Source organism: Arachis stenosperma, chromosome 3, assembly GCF_014773155.1.
Source record: "Arachis stenosperma cultivar V10309 chromosome 3, arast.V10309.gnm1.PFL2, whole genome shotgun sequence".
Classification (NCBI taxonomy): domain Eukaryota; kingdom Viridiplantae; phylum Streptophyta; class Magnoliopsida; order Fabales; family Fabaceae; genus Arachis; species Arachis stenosperma.
The window spans coordinates 68,860,572-68,868,718 of NC_080379.1; positions in this window are offsets into that span (position 1 = coordinate 68,860,572).

Here is an 8,147-nt window from a genome sequence, read left to right on the forward strand (position 1 = left end):
ACACAAGCTTGCCATGGAAAGGAGTAAGAAGGATTGGATGAAGGCAGTAGGAAAGCAGAGAGACGGAAGGGAAGGCATCTTCATACGCTTGTCTGAAGCTCTTACACCAATGATATACATAAGTATCTCTATCTTTATCTTTATGCTTTATTCGTTTATCACTATACCCATTTGAGTCTGCCTGACTGAGATTTACAAGATGACCATAGCTTGCTTCATACCACCAATCTCCGTGGGATCGACCCTTACTCGCGTAAGGTTTATTACTTGGACGACCCAGTGCACTTGCTGGTTAGTTGTGCGAAGTTGTGTTTATGCCATGGTATTGAGCACCAAGTCTTTGGAGCCATTACTAGGGATTGTTTATGTTTTGAAAAGTATTGATCACAATTTCGTGCACCAGAGACCGACATAATCAAGTCGGACTCCTACCACTAAAAAGTTATACAAGTAGTCCCTGAAAGAGATTCGACAAAGATCCAAGAAAGAGGACTACAAAAAATAACTTAAAGGAGACCGACATAACCAAGTCGGACTCCTACCACTAAAAAGTTATCAAAGTAATCCCTGAAAGAGATCTGACAAAGATCCAAGAAAGAGGATTACAAAAATAACTTAAAAAGATCGACCTAACGAAGCCAATCTCCTACAGAATAAAAAGATTATAAAAATAATCCCTGAAAGAGACCTAACTAAGGTCCAAAAAAGAGGATTACAGAAATAACCTAGAAAGAGATCGACCTAACGAAATCGATCTCCTACAAATAAGTTATAAAAGTAATCCCCAAAAGAGACCTGACAAAGGTCCAAGAAAGAGGATTACAGAAATAACTTAAAGGGGGACCAGCACAAAAGAACCACCAAGAAACAAGTTGGACCCATAAGTCACAACCTCAAAGGATCCAAGCTATAAACAAATCCGAGGAGGTCGAGATACAAGATTTCAAACATCAGTAGAAAACTGAAAAGATGCCAAGTCAAAAAACTACCACTGTTACTCTACAAAAGTTATAAGGCCCGGAAGGCCACCAAAACCTACCGTGAAGGGATAGCGGGCTACCTTTTGTTTTCAAAATAAAAAGTTGCTAAACAAGCAACTAGGAAATGTCAGCAATTAAATAAAAAGTTTTAAAAAAGCCCACAAGCCGGGCCAACTACATATCCAGAAAGAGATCAGCAAACATCAGGAGCCTTCTTGGCAGCATCAGGGCAAGGAGAAGGAGGACGAGTCTGAATCGGCACAGCGTCCACAGTCCCATCCTCCCGGTTCAGAATCTGGCAATCCGAGTCAGGCGCAACCGGAGGAGCAGAAGAAGTCGACGCTTTGGCAGAGGACGCAGGGGTAGGAGCAACCTCATCATCAGGGACAATCTTGCCATCCCTGACAACATTATCCAGGCTAAAGAGGGTGAGATCGGCCTCGGGAGCAATAACTTGAACTTGCTCCTTCAAGTTCTCATAAGCAGCAGTCACGCTGCCAACGAGATGACCTTGGAGCTCAGCATAGTCTTCCCGGGCATTGTCGAGCTCCCCCCCAGGCGCATTCCCTCCCGATAAGATGTAACGTAACTCTCCTTATGCATCATGGCTGTGTCCTCCGCCAACCTCAAAGAAGCAGCCAGTGCTTGAGCACTCGCCTTCTTGTTCTCTAAATCCTTCTCCAGCTTGGCTACCTTCACCTCAAGTTCCTCCTTCAGCCCCCTCATCCGGTCGAACTCTTGTTTTGCCTCCTCCATAAATGCTTTGGTGGCATGGAGAGGGAGATTCTGAGCAGTTCGATATATCGCAGCCGCCATATACGCCATCTTTACGGGATTTCGGGCCATAAATTCCAAGTGATGGAGGATTGACACGTCGTCCATGGAAAAGGCACCATAGGGACCAATCTGCTGATCCACAAATTCAATGGCATTAAAATCAGGAGCGTCAAGGTCGAAGGGCTCAGCTATTTTTTGTTTTTTATTGGGAGGAGCAACAGATGGAGCGGCAGAAGTAGGATGAGGATCCACCAATCGGACTCGGGGTGTAGGGATCACCTTCTTCACCCCAGGGGAACTCGGCACGGATGGCTTCTCACGCACTTGGGAGGACCCCTCCCCAGCCGCCTTGGCCGCAATATTTCTGGCGGCAGTCGCCCTCTGTGCCCTCTTAAAAGCTTTCATAGATTATTTGTTCTTCATTGCCTCTGCAAATAAAACAGAAATCAAGCTACAAGTCGGACAAGTCGGAAAGACAGCTATAAGCAACATAAACAGATAATAAAAGAAACACAAGACACCCAGTTCAATTTGAAGAAGAGCAGGATTGGTTAGAAATTTCTTTGTGTCAAGATGGGGAGGTTAACCCCAGCGTTCTTCCAAGACTGTCACAAAAGCTCGCTCAGCCTCATCTAACATTTCCCACGAATATCTGGAGACCCTCACATCTTTTTGCCATTCCAAAGGAAAAGCAGGTTCGTCATTTTCATCCGGAAAAAAGGGTCGAGCTCCTTCAACAGCTCGGACCTTGAAAAAGTAGTTTTTAAAATCACGGAATGACTCGTCAAACATGGAAAAGACCTTCTTTCCTTGGGTAGAACGAAAGGAGACCCAAGCCGACTTCTTTTTTACCACACCAGGCTTAGTCAAGACAAACAGATAGAAAAAGAGAGATTGGGAAGCAGGAATACCAAAACCATTGCACAACAATTGGAAAATTTTTATGAAACCCCAGGAATTGGGGTGAAGTTAAGAGGGGGCAACATTACAGGACCATAACAAGTCGGTTTCAAATTGAGTAAAAGGAAGGGTAATACCCAGCGGACCGAAGAAAAAACCATAAACATAAAAGAAAGGGCGATCATCAACAACCCGAGTAGAAAAGCAGACTCTCTCGTCAGAAGAGGGAGGAATAAGCTCGTGGTTCTTCTCATCACTGGATTTACTACAAACACTATGAAACTGCCTAAGCTGCGCACAAAACTTAGAATCAACCAGAGAGACACACATAAGAACCATCGAGTCCACCCAATCGGCTATACCCTCAGGAACTTGGGAAGGCATCTCTACAACATTATTTCGGGAAGACATGAGGCCAACTAAATCCTACAAAAAGAAAAGTAGAAAGGATTACTCAAAAACATCTCGGACAAGGGGCAAAACATCTTGACGGGCGAATACACAGAAAAGGAAAAACCCCAAGACTCAAACTAAAAGTCCCGGGGCATCCTTTGGAGGCAGTAACAAAGCAAGGAGAAAGACAAAATACAAACAAAATAGAAAGTCATATTCCTACAGTCTATCAGCAAGAAACAAACATACTAGGCAAAAAAAGTCAAAGATGCAACCTTTTTTCAGAAACAAACAAAATTATCATTCCAAAGCTTCAAAATCAAAAGCATTTCACAACATGCAAAAGCCCTAAAGGTATCAAGCAACGGGAAAAGCGAAAAGCACCATGCAAAAGACGAAGAAATTACGAGATGCACAGTGATCAGGCATAGCAAAAAGCAGAAAAGATCCAAACTTTTCCCAACCAAGATAAAAACTTTCTCAAAACAGACACAAAAATGGCGTAGAGGGAAGAAGAAAGAAGAACCAAACCTGGGAAAATGAGAGAAAGCTACGAAGAAAAGCAGAGGAGCGGAAGGCAAAATCCAGAATCACCCCTTCTACCACGAAAAAGCGAAGTCACAAAGCAACATCGCTAGGCTGAAACGCGAAAACTATAGGCGGAGGCTTCAGAAAAGTCAAAAGGAAAAAGTTAAAAGTGAGAAAGTAAAGGGAGAAGTTACGAAGAAGAAGTGAAGAAGAGAAACCGTTTCTGATCGAGAAATTCAAAATAAAAACCAAGAGAAAATGAGGGCAATCAATGCCAATTAAATGCGGATATTAAAACCGCTTGCGTTCCCAAAAAAGCACTGATATAAAAGCGCGCGCTTTTAGAGAAAAACGTTCTACATTCAAAAGCTACCACAAAAAGGAGTCGACAAAATGCTTGAGTTCAGTTTCACTAGAGAAAGACCGAAGTCAAGGACTCGACCTCGACAAAGAAGACCGAGCTCAAGCAGGGGCACTGTTCATACCCTGGGTCGAGCTATCCGACCTGGGATGATCGACGACAAAGCGACCGACCTCTTCAGGTCAAGCGGACCGACTTCTTCATAAAGAACTCGGCCGAGTCAACAAGAGAGCCCAATAAAGGGCCCGGGTAGAGGAACACGACCCAAATCCTAAGGCAGCCCAAGCCTATAGAGATAAAGGCGGTTCCGTTGAAGATACGTTCACCTCAACTCGAAGATAAAGATAAGATAAAGATAACTAACTTATCTTATCCAAAAGGTCACATCTCACCATTATAAATACACTGGAGCTCCCAGTATAACTCATACTCTGATTCTACTCAATACCTGCTTAATACCCTTGCTAACTTAAGCATCGGAGTCCCTTGCAGGTACCCTCACCCTCTGGGGACAAAGGAATCAGCACCACCACCAAGTCCAACAAGTCCGACACAACCGCTCCGGCCGTCTCCCACCAGCCGGACACGTTAGCACCGACCAGTACTGAAGATCTCGTCCAAGATCGACCTCCAGTTTCAGGTAACCCTTGGAACAGTACTAATATGCATAGTTGATATGTAATGTAAATTAATGATTGGGTTGAGAATTGTGTGAATTTGTATGTTTGGTGTGTTGAGGATTCGATGAATTGGATTATGAATATTGGTTTGTGGAATATGCATTTAAATTGTGAATTTGGGCCGGAGGCCGAAAAGAGGTAAGGAAGGTAAGTTGATGTGTGTATTGTGCGATGATAAAAGAGATTGGATGGATTTTAGATATTGAATGTGTGAATAATTGGTTTGATTATTGAATAATAAGGTTTGAGAAATTGAGGTGTGGGAGTTGATAGTTTTAGGTGAAATTCTGTAGATGAGGTATGTTTGGTTTTGGTTGAGTGTAATTATGTGAATATGGTTGGGTTGTGGTCATTTAGATTAGTGGAAATAAATTTGGCTTGCAAACATTGGAAAAATTGCTGATTTCTATTTTTGGGTAAAAACTTATTTTTGACCAACTTCGGCGGTCCGTAAATCCGTCCTCGGAGTTAGGAATTCTTAAAAATTGGATTTTTAGGAAAGTTTATTCAACAATCTTTCCAACGGTTAAGAAATGGTTGAAAAATAAATTTTGTAGAAAAAGGTATGTGTGGCGGAAGTTTGAGGTACAAAAATGGAATTCTGCAGTTTGAGGTATAAAAATTTTTAAGAAAACGTACTTCGACGCGCATGCGTCAACCACGATTTTTACTCCCTCACGCGTGCGCCTAGCCGATGCATACCCGTCGCTGTAATGATGCAAGTGCCTAGTAGAAAATCCCGAGAGTTGCGCTGGTACTGGGCTGGTTTTGTGCGAGGAGCACAAAATGTACTCACGTGTACGCGTTGATGTGTGAGCATCTTGTCTATCTTTTCCTAGTGAATTTGCATCCAATTTGTTGAGTTTAATTAAGAATTAATTATATTTTAGCCATTATGGATGCTATTTTGAGTTTTGTGCAATTTTATTTATTTTAGGTAGCATTCGGAGGGATTAGATGAAGTTTCTGCAGAGAAAAAGAAGAAACCAAAGAGATGACCAGCGAAGACCGACGCGGACGCATGGCTCACACGACCGCGCGGAATGGAGAAATTGCACTGACGCGATCGCGTGCCTGACACGAACGCGTGGACTAGAATCTGCACAAATGACGCAAGCGCATGGACGACGCGGACGCGTCACATGCGCGATTTGCAATAATACAGAAAATACTGGTTACGATTTCTGGGCTGTTTTTGACCCAGTTTCCAGCCCAGAAAACACATATTAGAAGCTGCAAAATGGACAAATCAAGTGGTCCCCACCCATCAGCTGAAGATCTGTTAATTAATTCGAATTTAAATTCAAATCTTATCTTTTAGGAAAATATATTATTTTTAATTTTTGATTTTAAACCTATTAGGATTAGTAATAAATAGAAACTCTGTACATTTAGACAAGACAGATGGTGACCAGAACCCTTATTTTTCTTCTCTGAACCATGAGCAACTAATCCTTCATTGTTAAGGTTAGGAGCTCTGTCTATTTGTATGGATTTATTCGTTTGATCTTTCTAATTTAATTCATGTCTTGATTTATATTTCAATAATTGTTTTCGTTCTCCATTTTATGAAATATGGGTGGAACGGAAGTATGACCCATGTTCTAATTGAGTTCTTATAAAACTTGGAAAAGCTCTTTACTTGAACAATAGCTTGAAAACATATTATACTGAATTTTAATTGTTTGTATTTAACAGGATACGTGACATATAATCCCCTTATTTTTGGATAATTAGAATTTTTTTGGCATATAAACTAGAAATTGATCATCACCCTCTAATTGGAATTAATTGACCAAGGAATTGGCAATTAATGAATTTTAGAGGAGACTAGGAAGGTCTAAGGAATTAGGGTCTAGTCATATATAGTTTGCCATGAAATTAAATCTTGCATTATTAAAATAGTTAGTAAGAAAATAAATCTGGAAAAATAGATAACTCTGAAACCTTAACTGTTTTCTCTAATATTTTATTCCTAACTTATTAATCTGCCTGTCTTTGATATTCTGAATTTACACTTAAACTTTTTGAACATCTCAAAACAAATTTCTACTTGCCTAACTAAGCTTATCACTCAATAACTGTTGCTTAATCCATCAATCCTCGTGGGATCGACCCTTACTCACGTAAGGTATTACTTGGTACGACCCGGTGCACTTGCCGGTTAGTAAGTGTGGGTTATAAATTCTACATCAAGTTTTTGGCGCCGTTGCCGGGGATTGATAGTGATTAACAACTATTAGTTGTTTGATTGCTTAGATTAGGCGTTTTAGTTTTAATTTTTATTTAAATATTATTTTATTATTTTTCAAAAAAAATATTTTCAAAAAAAAATAATAATAATAAATAAATAAATAGCACTAATATTTTTCTTAATTTCTGAAATTAAGTTTGGTGTTACCTATTTATTATTTTTTTCTATTTATTTATTTATTTTATTCAATATTTTTATCTCTTTACACAGGTTACCTCACTAGGAATTCTCTGCACTCTGACGTAGAGATTTCCATTCTTTCTTATTTTCTGTTTGTTTATGCACAGGAACAAAGATAAAGAACATCTCTTAAGCTTTGATCCTGAACCTGAAAGGACTTTCAGGCGGTGTTTACAACAAGCAAGACTTTATAAGGCTGTAGAATCCACCAAGGATCTGACTAATAATGATAATACCAATACGGCAAACCCGAATGGGAATGAACAAAGGAGAGTACTTGGCTCTTTCTCTGTTCCTACTGCAGATCTGTATGGAAAGAGCATTGTGGTGCCTCCTATTACTGCGAACAACTTTGAGTTGAAGCCTCAACTGGTCACCCTGGTGCAACAGAACTGCCAGTATCATGGTCTTCCCCACAAAGACCCAAATCAATTCATTTCAACTTTTCTACAGATTTGTGATACTGTGAAGACAAACGGAGTGAACCCAGATGTGTACAAACTAATGCTCTTCCCGTTTGCTTTGAGGGATGGAGCAAAACTATGGCTAGATTCTCAACCCAAGGACAGTTTGGAAACTTGGAACAAGGTGATTACTGAGTTTCTCACAAAATTTTTCCCACCAAAGAAGCTGATTAAGCTTAGGATGGAGGTTCAGACCTTCAGACATAAGGATGGTGAGACTTTGTATGAAGCTTGGAAGAGATACAAACTACTGACTAGGCAATGCCCTCCAGACATGTTCTCCAAATGGTCAAAAATAGACATATTTTATGAAGGCTTGGGTGAAATGTCCAAAATGTGCTTAGATAATTCTGCAGGAGGTTCATTGCACAAAAAGAAGACACCGGAGGAGACTATTAAGCTTATTGAATTGGTTGCTAGCAACCAATATTTATACTCCTCTAACAGGAATCCTTTAAACTCTGAAACCCCTCAGAAGAGAAGCGTGTTGGAAGTAGATGCTATTAATGCTCTTCTTGCTCAGAACAAGCTGATGTCTCAGCAAATAAATCTACTTACTCAACAGATGGGTGGCATGCAAGTCTCAGCTATCAACACCTAAAATCCCCACAGGAAGTCTCCTATGACATG